Genomic DNA, 17,229 nt, shown 5'->3' with positions numbered 1-17,229 from the left:
GCAACATAGAAGCCCTTGATTTCAAACCCAATCACATAGAAGGGCACACCCTTGATGAAATTTCAGTTTTACTAATTTTATCTCCACACTGCTTCCCTTCCACTAATTTGTTCAGACCACTCTACCATTCTCTACTCTCATGACCGCCACCCCTATAATCCCCTGTCTCACCACCCGCAACCTGCCATCCTGTATACTACTGTGGAACAAGGACATTGAAAACCCTGACCTTGCTGACTCCCTGCTGTTCTCCTTCCCATCCTCCCTCTCCAAGTAGGACTACCCTCTATCGATCATATTGACCGATGGTTCTCCAGTGCCTTCATCCCGCTCACCCTGACTAGATCCAATACACACAGATCAGGCCTTACTTCCAAGTGGTTTACAACCTCCCTCAAATCCCTCAAAACCCTTCACCATCACCTGAAGCACAAATGGTGGGCCAACCCAATACCCCAGAACAGAGCCACTTATGCCAGGCAGTGAAGGGCCTATAGGACAGAAATTGGGAAAGCCAAAAGATCCTTCTACTGGAACCGAATTGCCAATGCCCCCAAATCCAGCAGGGAACTCCATCGTATCATTGCAGAATTCAAGGACCCTCTCTGCTCTATCCCCCACTCCTCCCGCTCACAAGCATAGTGCGATAATTTTTACAACATTGCTATCAAAAGAAGCCACACGATCAGCACCAAATTAGCAACTTTCGTCCATCTCTCATCTCCTCTATCGCCTACCTCTTTGCCCCCTCAACCCCTCCTCTCCTCTTTCTTAGACATTTCCCAAACTGAATTCCTGAAGCTACTATTCAGCACTCACCCCTCTGGATCCCAGTGAGACCCCTGCTCCCACTTCCTACTAAAGTAAAAACTATCCTCCACCTGTGCAGTCAGCATTGCAAGATAGATTATTAACCACTTACTGACATCAGGCATTTTTCCTGCAGCTTTCAAAACCTCCCATGTCAAAACCTTACTCAAAAAGCCCTCCCTTGACCCCCTCCTTTCATCCAACCTCCACCCAATCTCAAACAGCTGCTTCATTGCCGAACTCTTAGACCATAAGACATACTCCAAGCTTTGCCACTTCAATGAATCCAATTGCCTACTGGATCCTGCCCAGTCCGTATTCCGCCCACCCGGAGGATTCGAAACTCCCCTCGTCTCCATCTGGGATGACATGAAAAGAAAGACAGACTCAGAAGGTTGTGCTGCACTTATCCTCCATGACTTTTCGATAGCCTTTGACACTATCAACCACAACTTCCTCATGGTCAGACTCCACTCTCTAGGCATCAGGTACTCTGCCTTAGGATGGATCTGCTCTTTCCTCGCCAGCCGCTCACTGTTTCCAATGGGGTCCAGCAGGGGGCCTCCCTTCCCCCGTCCTATTCAACCTCTACCTAACCTCTACCTAAGCCCCCTCCCTGCACTCATCCGCTCACATGACCCAACTTGCTACAAATACGCTGATGACACACAGATCATTTTCACAATTCCCAAAACCACTGCCTCTCCCCATCCTGACCTACTTCCTGCCTCACAGAAATCGACCATTGGATGATGTCTAACACCATGTGCCTTAATACTGGTAAAACTGAAACCTTGATTTGCAGTAATACAGCACTCTTCTGCAAACCCACCCCCTGGCCATCCTCCCTAGGCCACCCTCCCACAGTATCCAGCACAGTTAAGAACCTGGGATACACCTTGGACCCGAACCTAACACTATCTCACCACATCAACTCGGTATCTAGATCATGCCACTTTCACCATCGGGATCCTCAGACGAATCTATCTTTATCTCTCCTACCCTCACAGACTCTCAGCAATATAGGCTATCATCCCCTCCCACATATACTATGACAATTCCCTCTACCTGGGCACCTATGCCTATCAGCTCAGAAGCTCCAACTGATCCAAATCTCAGCAGCTAGACTACTCCTTGCCCTCTCACCCAGAGAACACATCACTCCTACCCTCAGGCTTCTCCACTGGCTTCTTATCATCTGACAGACGACCTTCAAGTCCATGTGCATTACCCATGTGCTCTCCACAAGACTGGCCGTAAATTCCTCCAACTCAAACATAAAAGCTACCAACCCATTAGAAAACTTAGAACTGACTGTGCACTCCTCCTTGTGGTCCCCCCTTTCAACTCCACCAGAATATGAGGATACTCTTTCTCCATCCAAGCTCCCACTCGCTGGAACTCCCTTCCACTCAGCATCTGCTGTGAAGAGGACCGCCGCATAGAGGGCCACCTCTCCTTCAGGAAGGCCGTCCTTTACTACCATCATTCCCACACTCTCACCCACCCTAGCACCCTCCTATATATCCAACCCTCCTCAACATATTCATACATTTTACCCTCACAAAAGCAAATAAAAGTAAGTTACTGCTGGAAGAAGAAAGAAGTGTATGCGACCAAGTGCAATAAAAGCTGTGGAGAAATCAAGAATACGGCTGGTGCTGAACATCCTGCAATTTATCCTGGCCGATGAATGTACCCAACGCTGTTTCAGTGGGAACATTGAACAGGAATGCCCAAGCATGTGGTCAAGACTTAGAAGTACAACAATTGAATTTAGATAGAACTCACATGAAGCAAGGCAATCTACTATAGGCAGAGACTTGAAATATGTTAACACTAGTCAACCATTTTGGAATAGTAGAGCATGGAATTTGTAAATGTAAAATTGTCAAATTTTGACCATCTAAATGTAAGTAATATTCTTGGCAATGAAGATCTAAAGGTTGTTTGTTTTTCTGCAGAGTTGCCATATTTCTCGGTGCCATACACTGAAATGGGGGGGGGGGATGTTGGAGATTTCTAGGTGAAAACAGATTTTCTGCTACAGGCACATTAAACAGTAGAAAAACATGATCTAAGCAAGAATTGCATAAATGGGTGTGTACATTGGTTAGATGAGTGGCCCACTAAAGGTTCATTACAATAACCGAAAACTGTAAATCAAGTATGTATGTTTGAATGTGTGCATGGGGTTACAATGTGAGCAGTACACTTATGATATGATATTTTATTTATATCGCGCTTGTACACAAAGTGTTTCAGAGCGCAAGAAGGCAAGGGAGGGGAAAAGTGGAGAACAAAAATAACGATCTTACTAGGCCCAGTGACATTGAGAACACACAAGTGCATGGGAGGGGGAAAAGGGAAAAAGTGCATGGAAGGGGGAGAAGTGGGCAGTGCGAAACAGAAGGCGACACAGATAAATAATAATAAATAAATGAAGACGATAAAAGCTGATAGTGCAGCCAGCAAGTGGCAAGTGCTGGGTTTAGTCGACAGTGTATGTCAGATAAGTGCATAGGAAAAATGATTGGCGAACTGTATGGGTACAGATACAGACCCCAGTGCAAGAGGTGGCCCAGAGGCAGTGCAGGAGAGTGGCAGGGTGAGCAGGAACCTTGGCCCGGAGGACAGAGGGTGGCCAGGTGCAGAATGCCGATAGAGAAAACAGATCATTAGAGGAGAAGAGGGCAAAGGAAGAAGCAAAGAGGACGATTTTATGGTGCTTCCAGAACCGGAGATGGTTCTCCTCAAGTTTTAGAGTGGCAGGGAGGCCGCAAGCGAAGACAGAGATCTACCCCCAGCTTGTTTCTTTAAAAAACGACTGACCCCGAGGGAGTTAGAGGTAGAGGAGTGAAGAGATCAAGAGGGGAGGTATTTACGGAGGGATAGTTGAAGGTATTTTGGTCCCAGGTCCCAGAAAGCCTTGTGGACAATGCAGAGGGTTTTAAATGTAATCCTTGCATCCACAGGGAGCCAATGAAGGGATTTCAGAGCTGGAGAGATATGATCCCAGGGCTTGAGGCCAAGGACAAGTCTTGCAGTCCTGTTCTAGATAAATTGTAAAGGGTGGAGAGTTGAGGCAGATAGATTAATGGCTCATCAGGGGAGAAGAGAGGAAAGGAAGGGAAAGAGAGTGGGGGGTAGCTGAAGGAGGGTCAGCATGCAGAGACGAGGAGGGGAGGTAGGGGAGGGAGGGCAGGATTTCCTGGGATTTGGTGATAAAGTGAGAGGGAAGGTCATTGCAGAGAGCCTGGGAAGCAAGAGGCGGTGTATTGACTGCAGCAGGATTGGCCAGCTCCTGACACTTGCGACAAGCTAACAAAATGGTAAATTCCTAATGTATGTTGATGCACACACATTATGAAACACTAACGTGAAAAAAATCAGGCATTTGTGTTGCCACTGCCTGGGTTTGGATACCCTCATGCAATACACTGCTGAAACTTGAAGGGTAAAACTATGTCCATGAACGAAGAGAAGATGGTTGCAGTGTTGGAAGTAAGGATGTAATGTGTGAGAGGAGGAATGAAGTGATAGAAAATTGTGGCTAAACCTTTTCGTTTATATGTGAAGGATGTCAGGACGTTTTTACGAGTGTAATTAGGAGAGACAAACTGCATAAATGGAGCGAGGATAAGCAACAGAAAGTGTCATGTGAAGGGGAAATCAGGCTGATTTAAGGGTCACGTGTTGAGAGAGACAACCCCAATATAATGAGGAAATAAACAGGGAGAGAAGACAAGAGAGGTGCGAAATATAGATAAAGACAAGATGATTTTCTTTTAGGGGGCAAAGCATGTGAAATTTGGGGTTTTGGACTTCATGTTTTGGGCCTTGGATTTTGGCCTTTTGGTTTTGGTGGTAACTCTGATGTTCAGTCTCCTGTTTGTTGGCTCATTTCCTGGCTCTGCCACTTCGTTTAGCTGGAGTGAGGGCAGTTTTTCTGCTTCAGCACATGAGCTGAAGGCCAATCATTGCCTGCCTGAAAACACCCCATATACCTGGCCTCAAACACAGGGGGAAATTACTGATGCAGAGTCGGTGACAGATGTAGGATGCCTGCTATTTGTTTAACAATTGCATGGCAAGCCACTTCTCACCGGTACTGAAGTATCTACACACCCTGTTTGATTGGCAATAACTGATATCTTGATAATCCAGCATGGCAATATATTATGCTGTCGGTTTCCCTTCACCGAAAGGGGATTGAGATTTTGGTGAACATCACTGTGCTTGCTAAATTTAACTGAAATGGCTGTGATTTGTCTTCCCGTTTGATACATGCGCTTGATTTGCACCGTGTAACATGCTATATGCTAGGGAGACCACAAACTGCATTTTACCCTCCTCTGAACACAAAAAAAGCTGTGTGTTCTCACAGTGGCTGGCGACTCATATTTATTCATGTTTTGTTTCCTCTTTGTAAGTGTTAAGAGATCGTGAACATACTGCAGTAGTTTGATGATGATTTTGTGCTGAGGGAAATAATTGAATACCCTGTTAGTGTAGGTTACATTTTTCTGTTCATGATGATCAGGAAAGGCAATTGCAGCACATGATGACATTGTTGAATATTTACCAGAATTCTGTTCACAACGACATTCATTTGAGGATTTAGAAAGATATTGCTCTGTAACAAGTGACTGAGTGTGATTTCAGTGCATCTGTGTGGGCAGATTTTGTGCTATTACGGAAATTGGAGGACCTGTCTAAAGCGAAGTTCTATAAGGCCTATATGTATCAACAGTGGAGACATCTGATGAATAAAAGGGATTGCTAAACTTCCCTGCATTTCTTCTTTTCTATATTCAAATTATTTGACCTGTTGTGTCACCGTGGGTTAGGAGTGTGGAATGTGAGGTAGGTGACGAGGAAGGAGAGTTGAAGTACTCTTGATTACTGAATTCACTGTAAACCAGTGGTCGAAGTGTACGAAAAGAAGTAGTGGAACTAGGTTCCCTGCCGGTCTGCACCCACTGCCCACAAACCCCATCACCGCATCCCCTCCCACACACAATACACACCCCAAACACTTGCACCTGCTGTTTAAGGGAACATTCGGTGCAGTGCACTGAAAGTGCAAGTTTCAACTTCTTCCTACAAAAAGTATAGGAGCTGTAAAAGGTCAATTAAAAAAGTAGAGGAGCACAGTTCCCGTCTGCTCCCGCTCACTTCGATCACTGCTCTAAGCATCACCTGTACCTCACCCCCCTCATCACCTTCCTTCATTATGAGGACACACCAAATGAAAATTTAATTAAGGTCTTATGATTCACAAAACCATCATGCATTTCTCATTCAACACTTCATTTTGTGAGCCATATGATCACATCAAATAAGTTTCACAGACCCCAGTACTGAAACACGCACACTTGTATCTCCTGTAACTTGAACTTTCACTGTACACAATATACTATATGTGAATTAGACCATATGGATGTTCTCCAAATGTCTTTCAGCACCACTCCTCAAGTGTCTCTGCCCAGGAAGCCACCGCGCCTCTCCTTTATCTACCCTGAATTATTGGGCGAAGTGCAGATTCATCTAACACAAAGGCCTTTGAAATAACTGCTTGTATCTATCTCCTCATACCACTAATTTTGCCAAAAGTAAAACAACATATTTCATATAACTTGAAAGGCTCAGATCTGTTTAGATAGATCAACTCCTCTTTTACCATCTAGTAATGCCAGACTTGGTACTTCCTTAGACCATTTTGATGACCCTAAAGTCAACCTGGGTCACTGAACCTGCACTACAACTCACACTTAGAGTGAAATGTGAAGATTAGCCATGCACCAAACCTTGACAGAATTGTGGAGTTTAGCCATGCATCACACTTAGAATTGTGAAGATTAACGATGTGTCACACTTAGATAGAATTGTGAAGTTTAGCCATGCATCACACTTAGAATTGTGAAGATTAACCATGCATCACACTTAGATCAAATTGTGAAGTTTAGTATGAATCACACTTAGAGTGAAATGTGAAGATTAACCATGTGCCACAGTAAAATAGAATTGTGGAGATTAGTCATGTGTCACAACAGATAGGACAGTGTAGATTAGCTACATAGAAGAATTTAGAGAGTAGCCAAAGCACTAACACCCCTCTTCTACTTCCACAAACACACCACCCAAACACTATACATACCCACTGGGCTAGCCAGTCTATACCCAAACACACACCCAACACAACCATCAAACACTTAGAACAAACAAACCCAGACACTAGACCTTATCCGTGCGGACACAAGAAACAAATGCACAACAACCTTTAACAGCTGCCAATCTACACATAAATCACACATACACGCCCCAACACAACAAACAGCCGCACAGAAAATATCCCAGGCATTGGACCTTGCCCGTACAGATACGACAAGCCAATGTGCTCAAACCTAAATACCTGCAATCTACACATTAAACACACAGAGGCACCCCAACAGAACAAACAGCCACACAGAAACATTGCAGGCATTGCACTTTACCAGTATGGATACAAAAGCCCAGTGCACACAACCTACCATCTGCAAGCCAACACACACAGATGTCAGTTTCCGCTGGTTCTGGACCTATCCTGTCATTCTTCCCTCACTAACAAACCACATCCTCTTTCTTGCAGAGCCACGTGAGCGCCTGGAGACTGCCCTTGGGTGGTATCAGTGCGTGGTATAAAGGTCAACACAACATAACTATCAGAACTTGATAATAGAGATACAGTTAATCCATTGGTGGTATGACCAAATTTGGTTGCATTTTGTAAGTGTCTCCATAGTGAAATAAATGCAGAGAATCATAGTATCTAGTTTTGTCAGTCTTCAGAGTGGTCAGAACACCCAAATGCTGTTTGATATCAAGAACACATAGTAGTAAACCCGTTTCACTTGCTCTTGTGAGAGAACTAGTACCCCCACCTCTTATTGCAACAATTTGATTATGCTTTCATTCACTACATCTGCATCCTCATTGTGCCAGATCAAGTAGCATAATATATCCATTGAATCTTGTGTACCTTCCTTATAATGTGTTTAGCCTAAGGGCCTATTATTAGATGTATCCGTGTTCTACTGGCATGTTTCCTGGACTAGGTCTGACACACACACACACAGTTTTGATGCATCTCATGTATGCCCAATGTCTAGGCTATCTGTAGTTTCCCCTCTCTGGATCTAGGCCTTGCATTCTTGTAAAACACTTGTTTTCAAAAGGACCTGGTAGGGTGTATCCTTGGGAACTGTTGTTTCCTCTCTGACTTTCCTTGATAACACTTGGATAAGGTCAGTTTCTTGCATGATTTCTGGAGCCCAAGAGCCTATTGAAGCACTTTGTGGCACTTCACTTGTGTATATGTGCTTTACAAATAAACAATTACAGTTACAAGTAATTACCCCGTAAAGCACATATTTCAAACGTTAGGAAAGACCACCACGGGATCAAAATTAGTGACAGAGTCCTGCTCAAGACACTATCGCTTACCCACAAAGGGCTCAACAACACTGCTCCCCCCTACATCTCGGCCAGACTGACTAGAAAGTCATCCAGTCACCACACTAGGGCTACTAACCACTACCTGCTCGAAACCCCGAGATTCAGACGATCCAAAGCGGGCGGAGCAAGCTTCTCTGTCAGAGCTGCCCAGGCCTGGAACGCATTGCCCATTGCACTGAGAGCTAACCTACCCTACTCTAATTTCAGATGCAAGGTAAAAAACTGGCTCTGGACTAACAACAATTAATTCTCGTGGCACCCAACGACCACGATACCCTTGTCTAAAATGATTCTGCTCTCACACCTTTACCTGTACACTCTCTCAAAACTGTAATATGTTAGTTTTTTCTTCCACATGGCGTGTATTGACATGTACTTACCGCATTGTTATGTTTTTTTATACTCTGTATGTAACCTAAGCTTAAGTAAGCTTGTACCTGCTGCGCCCGGCTACCCTTGGGTTTTGTGTGCATTATCAAATAAACAAATCAAATCAAGTACAATATTGTCCAGCAATGGTATGTACAAGTCAATGCTATTTTGGCTATGCTCTAGTGCCTTTTAGTCTCTAATATAACAATTTCTCTGGACTGCTCGTGTACGCTTTCTCTGGACTGCGGTTAATGCATCAATTGAGACTGTTGCATTGTGTTTTACAACACCTCCATGAAGTCTCCCTCCTGTTCCATTTTTTCATACATGTTCTGGAGGTCTTTTAGTATTTCCTGGGGCATACACACAAGTTAACTGTCATAACAGCCAGGTTCGACCATGCATGAAATATTTCAAGACTGCTTTCACTTTATAATCAGTACTCTCTTAGGTCCATCACTTCTACTGCCATTGATGTTTTCTCGGCTTGATAAGGGATCACAAAATCCGCTTTGACACGCTTTGATAGTTCAGGCTCACTCCTCTGAACTGCATATCTTTTGGAAATACATTTAGGGCATAGTCTTTTTTATCTGACCCGCACATTCTCAGTTGTTGACATTGCTGATACTTTTTAAGATTAGTACCAGTGATTCAATGATAACGTGATAGCTGTTAAGAGCATTCTCTTCTTCCTGTGTGAATTCTTTAGCCAGGAACACCAGAGATTCCTAGTCATGCAACAGTATTCCTGTTCTGGACTCGATTGATATGTGTTAACCTTTGGCATCTGGGTATGTCTCCTTTTTTCACTTCAGTCCTTTTTCCCATGTATGAGCACTTCTTTCTTTTCCCAGAACCTCAGAAATTACCAGACCCATACGATCTTTGAGCTCTACCTTGAATTTTGTAAGGTTAGGAGAGGGATTGCTAGCTCTTTTCTCACTTTGGTGTCATGAATTTGATTTTTTTCCGGATTATGTTTACCTAACTCTCTTGCTTCCCCTGCATCTTTTCTCATATCTTTCACATCTGGGGTTAAATTGCCTGAAGCTATCCACCTAGTATCTGTCAGTTTTGCAGGTACACTTCTCCATCTCACCCTAATCTATCTGTTATAGGGCCTCATTACAAGTGTGCCAGTCCCGAAACAATGTGCCAGTAATTCTGATTACCAAAACTGTGCTATCATTGCCAGTAGTACAGTGAATCAAAAGAGCGGGACTCTCTGGAAGCAGTGCTGGAAACACTGGCACCCCGGAAATAAGGCGGTATCACAACATCGATTTTTCCAGAAACACTGTCACAGAAATGCCAGTGCCACTGGGAAAACCTTGCCAAAAATATTGGCACCGCAGAGCAGACGGTAACCAGGCTCATGTGTGGAGGTCCTGGCCACAGGTAAACACAATGAGCACAGGGACTGCTAAAAATGCCCACACCGGTGTGCACCCATACCCAGCACAAGGCCAACACCCTGGGCCCTGACTGAAAGGCAGATCCACACACTCTACCGCCTGAACAGGGAGACCATCCTGGAACTTGCAGAGCTCCTCTAGGACGACATCCAGAGCATCCAGAGCATGACCGCCATCTAGACTGCCATACCCCCCTTGCTGAAAGTGGTGTCATTGCTGCACTTACTTGTCACAGGCGCATTCCAGAACACAGTCGGCAAGCTGCATGGCATTGCGCAGCCAACATTTTCAACTGTGCTGGTGCAGGTCCTGGAATCCCTCCTGCGCCACGTGTCCAAGCACATCGCCCTACCAACCATATAGGCACAGGTAAATGCCACCAGGGTCTGCTTCCATGCACTCACGGGCATGCCCAATTTATTGGGAGCAGTGGACTGCATACACATTGAGCTAGTGGCTGCCCACGTAACAGAGGAGTTATATAGAAACAGAAAGCTGTGCCACTCAATGAATGTTCAGGTCATCTGTGATGAGGACCTGAATATCACCTACTGCTGCGTCCACTTCCCGTGATCAACCCATGACTCCATGGTCCTGCCGAAAATCATCTTGCCTGTGTTCATGGCACATTATGGAGGACAGCAAACCTGTCTATTGGGTGAGTAAAAGCTTCAACACACAGACCTCTTGCATGTGCACCAGAACACTGGGGGGACATTCATTGGCACCAGTGCATGACCCACATCTATCATGCCAATGCAGGAACACAATCGGGCCGTAAGAATGGGTGGCCATGACTGGTATCGACAACATGAGTCAACGGAGGAACACCCCATCACAACCTGATGGATGGACAGGCACATGCTATGCACTACAGGTACCAGAATGCAACACTGCCATGTCAGAATACCCAGTATATCCCGACTCAGCCCCACCTCCCACCACCAACACATCCTTGGGGGCCAGGCCCTACAAACGGCTGACCAGTATTGCCTGTCACAGGGTGCATCAATGCGATAGGGGGCCCGCAAGTGCACAGACCCAGATGCATGTGTCTCTCACTCACATCACAATAAATATGCACTGCCCAGTCCCCTCAATCTAATAGCCCTCTCTGTGTCCCATTCCTTGCAGGTGATTCCGGTTATCTCCTACTACCGTGGCTGATGTCCCCTGTGAGAGATCCCCAGACTCACCAGGAAATCACATACAATAGCGCTCACATCAGAACACGGCGACAATTGAGCAGACGTTTCGACTGTTGAAGGAACATTTTCGGTGCCATGACTGCTCCAGTGGGGCACTAATGTACAGGCCAATGAAGGTGGAGAAGATAGTCCTGGCCTGTGCCATGTTTCACATGTGCATCAGGCGTAACATACCCCTGCCCCCAGACATGGACTTGCCTCCAGTGGACGCTGATGACGATGGTAACGGGGATGCACGTGTTGACATGCAACAACTCCATCACAGGGATGTGAGGTATGGGCGTGCAGCCCTCCAGGAACTCATAAAGAACTACTGTTGAGCTCCCAGCACCTGCACACAATCCATGAAACACACTGCATGTGATAAAGCACAATAATAAAGCACACTACTTCACAAATTGAATATCCAGACGTGAAATACTATGCAGAACCATGTGTATTTAGGAATTAACAAACAACAACAAATGTGTGGCCCACCACACCCTCCCCAATTAACCCTCCCCACCAGCCCATTTCCAGCTACCCCTCCCAAACACACCCTCCTCAAAACACCCCCTAGGTTGCAGCAGTGTCACTGTAAGTCTTATACTGGGTCGCTTCTGTGGACTCTTTACACTGGACATGTCCTTCTTCGGTGACAGGTGCAGGAATCGGTGCCTTCGGGCTGCTCTGTTGTGAGCTGGTAAGTGTTATGATGATTAAGGGGAGGTCGGAACTTTCCATCTCCCTGCCCTCTAGGGCTGCCTTCAGGGAAAGGGTGAGGGATTCAGCTAGTGCTGAGATTGCCTCATCCACTCCCTGGCCCTCTTTGCAAGCAGGACTGTTGCGCATGAGGAGTGGCCCAGCAAACGTGCAGAGTGCTGGCCGGTGGCCTGCACACTCTCCCGCATCTGGTCTCCTCCAGCTGCTGGAGCACAAGCCCTGCCATCTCCTCATGCTGTGCCTTGATGCGCTGTATGTGTGCATCCATATCATGGATGTTGGGGATCAGTGCTAGAGGTGGGTTGTGGAGGTCAGAGGGGCCAAATGAGGGACAGTGGTAGGGGGTGTTTTCTGGCGACCCCTCAGTGGTGTCGCCACACCCCTGACCAGCATCATCATCCCCTGAGGTGGCGACATACATGGGAGGCTAATGGGGGAGGTGGCCGTCTTGGTGGCACACACTGCAGTGTGTCAGGCGCAGCCAACTACCTCCGTGGGGTAGCTGCTGTTGCTGCAGGGGCAGGCAGCATCCTCACTGGGCCCTTGGTTTGCCTGGCCGGTGCTGGTGTGTCCTTGGTAGTGGTGTTGCAGGGTGTGGCTCTCCTCCTCTGTGTGGGTGGCCGTGAGGGGCTTGGCCCACCTTGATTGCTGTCTGAGGAGGTGCCTGTGAGGGTGAGATGGAGTAATGCTTTTGAAATATAATGTTTTTGACTAAAACATCGAGTCTGTGTGAAATGCATTCTGGGTGAGCCCAGAGCAGCAATGGACACTTTTCTTCCTCAGTGAGTTCTGCATTTTAATGCAAAGTCTGAACACTGTCTCTATTCTTCCATTAGAAAACATGGGAAAGGGTGGATGTACCACTTTCTATTGCCTGTTAAGCACAAATCTCTCTGTTTGCCTGATTTGGAGTTTCCCAGTGCAGTTCTGACAGAGATGAGGAGTTACCTGACAGGTGCTTTAACAGTGAAGTATATAATTAACCCTTTTATGTAGTTTATTTCTTTATGTATGCTGATTTGATAATAAACTGCCATAACACGCCATTTTACATTTTAGCTGAAAGTGTGTTGTGTGAATAATTGCCTTTCAACGTGTAAAGGTTTTTCTTATCATTGTGTGCTGGGGCTGTAAAGAAGGTTACTGTACACATTTAAAAAGCTAAATATTTTGCATCACAAACATTTGGCTGCCTCGTGATGTAATGTTCAAGTCATCTTGGAATCTGTGCTTGTATGTTGAAAGGCAAGATTGTTTATTTTTTATTTGTTTTATTTGATTAAATGATTTACATTGTTTGCAATATCATTTCATTTGAACATTTATTCCCATGATCATAGTCTTTGTTAGTTCCTTTCCATGGCATTATCTGTTTTCCCGTGGGAGGATTTTAATGAATAAGGAAACCACTGCTATCACAAGAGTTATTCTCTCTCCACTCATCAATATAGTTCACCAATTTCTTCATTGTATGATGGGAACTTTAGCAGGTGCCGACCTAAAAAGTTATTTCACTCATCCATTAGGCCTGGGCAGAGTAGTAGCAAATGTCTCACTGTTTCAATCACGTCTCGTCCCTTATAGAAGCAACATTTATTCTGGTCAGTTTTCCCTTGTATAGCCATGATATAATTGGTAGGCAGCAGGTTTAGTCGTATTCTCAGAAACTGGTCTCGATACAATGTACTAGGAAACTTAACCAAATAACCTACAGGCTGATTCATTTTGATTCAGGTTGTTGGTAAATTAGCAGTTAGCTGAGAAGTAGAAGCAGAATCAAGGGTGTGGATCCAATCATATTCTGCTCGTTTTTTTTCCACTCCTGAGGGATTTAACATTAAGTTTCAATCTATTTTTGGCTGCCCAGTTGTTTAAAAGTTTGCTCGTAGCTCCCATCATCTATTTATTGATGATTATTTCAAATATTCTTGGACGTGTTGGTAGGACAACCTTTCTAAATAGTGCTAAATTGTCCCAGTCCACCACCTCTTGGAGTGAGAGGAGACCTTGTCCTCTTCGTATGAGGATGATTCGTGTTGAGTTTGGTAGGCCTAGATGTTTCCTCCAAAATATTCCCTCCAGCCTCGGCCATGTTTTTGATGGAATTCCTGGCATTGCAATACCTGGAATTCCTCTACTCCGTATGTCACCTAAGGAACCACTTTATCCTCATAGCAGTTTAGTGTCGGTTGTAAGGAGAAGAGCCCACATTTTTTATTCATGGCCTTTGCCTGGCTGGACAGGGCTTTGATTTTATAGAGGAGGCAGTTCTGCATTGCAGTCTCCAATGAGCTGTTATTCAACTTTACCCCCAAACACTTAAATTGACTTTCTTGCTTGATTTGAGCATCGTCCAAAAACCATTGCAGTTTCTCCTTTCTTTTTTTCGCTTTTTCAAAGCACATTATTTTAGTCTTTATTTTATTTATTTCCAAGTTGTGTTTGGTGATGTATTTTTGGAGGCTGTTTATTTGTCACTGGAGGCCCACTGCGGTTTGATCTATCAAGTTCAGGTAATTTGCGTACAGTAGATGAGTCAGTCTTACCCCACCTATAGTTGGCGGAAAAGATCTGATGTTGGGCTCAAAGTCCTGAAGATTCGAAAGATAGAAGTTAAAAAGTGCTGTATTAAGTGGGCATCCTTGTTTTATGCCTTTAGCTTTAGTAATCACTGATCATAGTGTGCGGGCCCAGTTTAAATGCACTTGTATATATGTGTTAGAGTTGAGGTCAATTAGAGGGTGTAGTATTGTCGATGGGCACTGTTGATCCGTAAATATTTTCCACAGGCTTTCTCGGTCTATCTGGTCAAAAGCCTGGACTAGTTCAAAGAAAGCCACAAAGATTCTAGGTCTTCCCACCTACATCTTCCCCTTCAGAATACTCAGGAGGAAGTTATTTGCCACTGTAGCAATATCTTTTACAAATCCTGTTTGAAATGGGTCATTACAGCCCGCTATCCTTGTCCAATCTTGAAAACGCTGGAGAGCCAAAGACCTTTCCGATCACATTTAATAGTGTGATAGGTCTATCATTTCTTGGTTTTTCTTTCTCACCTTTTTTAAAGACCAGTACCACTATGGCTTTTCTCCATGAATTGGGAATCTCACAATTCTTTGTGACGTTTTCTAGGTCGTCATGAATGAAGATGGCCCATTCAGCCGGGTATTCCTTCAGAGTGGCTTTGGTTAGGCCATCAGGATCCAGTGCTCTTGAAGCATTTTGCTTTTGTAACTTCCCAAGAATGGTGTCTGCCTCATAGGAAATATCCCTTGTTAAACTTGCATTTCCTGGTTGACGTTGTGGTATAGTATTTGTTTTTTGGTAAAGGGCTAAAAATTCTCAAACCAGATCAATCCAGATCGCTGCTGATGACAGTTGTCATTTTGATGAAAGATCAGAATTCGTTTGCTTTTCTGCCACTGATTGTTTGTAGCATTACTTCAGAGTCATTCTGATACATTTGTGAGCCAGTGTTTATATTTTCTCGTTGCAATGTTTGCAACTTCTATATCTTTGAGTAGGTTTGTTTTGAGTGCCTGACATCTGGCTTTTCTCAGCACTCTTCTTTTCCCTGTTACCAGAGCATCCAATGAATTATTGTTTTGTATTGACTCCTTATTTGGCCCACATTTTTGCTGTCAATGACATCCCAATAATGGCCTATAATCTACTATAGAGTGTTCCATATCACCACCATTTTTTTCCGGAGTTGTCAATATAGTCCTGTGTTAGTTTTTCAATTTCAGGTTTTTTTCAATCTGAGTCGTGTGCCCCCGTGGCACACCTCGTCTTGTGTCTTCATTTGCTCTTGCATATGTTTACCCACTGTGCACCAGGTAGTGCACAGCAAATTGTGATCACTGTTTTCCATCTGGATCACTGGGAAAGAAGTTACAAGGTGGTTAAAGTCTCTCGAAATGAACAATTAATGTCTGCGTTTTGGAGACCTCTTTCCCAAGTTAGTACAGGCGACTTGCCCTTCTCTGATTGCGCTTTTAAAAAGTGCAGGTCGCAAAAGTTCATTATAGAGAGCCATAAGGTTCCTCTCTCAAAGGTGTACTCACTGACTCCTTTTGCAATACTCGCATTTACGTCTCTGCAGACTATGATGTAGTTAGCACGCTGTTGAATGTATGTCTTGTCAAATAGATCTGAGGCCATATCTAGAAACTCATTGTTAATGACCACTTGAGGATTCCAGTAAAGGTTTATCACCACTAGCGAGCACTGCTTCACTTGACCTTCAGAGGGTTCCTGGTGATTCCAGATCATTAAGAGTTCTTGAACGAAAATGTTAGAGCAAATAGTGTTTACAAAGCTCAATCCGCTGCCAGATCTTATCGCTGGTATTAGGCCGGATGTAGGTCGTCCGTTGTCCCCCTTTGAAGCAGCCTAAAATATTATTTTGTATCCATCTAAACATGGTGCTGCCCTTAGCCATGTTTCCTGTAAACATAGGAGGTCAAAATCCCCAAGTTCACGTCATTTGGAGCAGTCAAATGCATGAAACCCCTCGTGTTCCACAAGGCCATTTTAAAGACAGTAGTCACATTCATGTCTGCCTTATTCCCACAATGGTATTGCGCATTCCAATGGCAGATCTTGCGTGGCTATGTGCGTATTTGTTAGGCTAATGCTTCCAGGATCCATGACCAGTTTTTTACTCCTTCTCCTTTTCTTGCTCTGTAAAATGGGCTTTTGTCTCGTTTATCTTGTCCACTCGATGTTTTGGCTTAAATGTAATACTGAAAGTTGATCTTGGTCCTTTAGGTATACCACCAGTATTCAAAGGGTCTCTAAAAATGTGGGGTTCTCTTCCTTTTCCCGGTTTCCCTCTTTACCTGACAGTACAGTGCAGGAATCCTCTAGAGATGGTTTTGTCTCCTTGCTCTCTCACCAGTTACCCATCGAAAAATTGCTGGCTCTTCGATGGTATGGATTGTTGTTAGATCAAAACCAAGCATTAATAAGCTTTCGGCTGCATCCAGCAACATCCCTTTTACCACCAGTGAATGAATGTGTAGGTAGATGCTGTCTGTATGATGATCATCCCCAAATTCAATTATCTTCAGATCACTTGAGTGAATTAGACGCATGTTGGGAATACAATGTAGTAATGACATAACCGTTGTTCTATTCATATCAGAAGGTCACACTTTTAGCCTGGCTTCGGTAGACCTACCCAAGGTTTCTCTCTCAGATAAGCTACAGTACTTACG

General features: G+C 44.5%; 1 protein-coding gene and 1 long non-coding RNA gene across 5 annotated transcripts in view; one reads left to right on the top strand and one right to left on the bottom strand.

Annotated features, from left to right (window-relative positions):
* Window positions 1–17,229, bottom strand: part of ADAMTS19 (ADAM metallopeptidase with thrombospondin type 1 motif 19) — a 2,156,963-nt gene that overhangs the window by 74,008 nt on the left and 2,065,726 nt on the right. The gene's annotated exons all lie outside the window — the stretch shown is intronic.
* Window positions 1–17,229, top strand: part of LOC138510148 (uncharacterized) — a 198,000-nt gene that overhangs the window by 1,789 nt on the left and 178,982 nt on the right. Inside the window, exon 5 of one of the 4 annotated variants that reach the window (XR_011280329.1) lies at window positions 12,844–12,962. The exons of the other annotated variants lie outside the window; for them this stretch is intronic. This is a non-coding gene — a long non-coding RNA (uncharacterized lncRNA). The remainder of the gene's footprint in view (window positions 1–12,843; window positions 12,963–17,229) is intronic. 4 annotated transcript variants of the gene reach the window in all.

This window comes from Ambystoma mexicanum, chromosome 6p (assembly GCF_040938575.1).
Source record: "Ambystoma mexicanum isolate Mex_15411 chromosome 6p, UKY_AmexF1_1, whole genome shotgun sequence".
Lineage (NCBI taxonomy): Eukaryota > Metazoa > Chordata > Amphibia > Caudata > Ambystomatidae > Ambystoma > Ambystoma mexicanum.
This window is presented reverse-complemented; position numbering and strand designations above follow the sequence as displayed.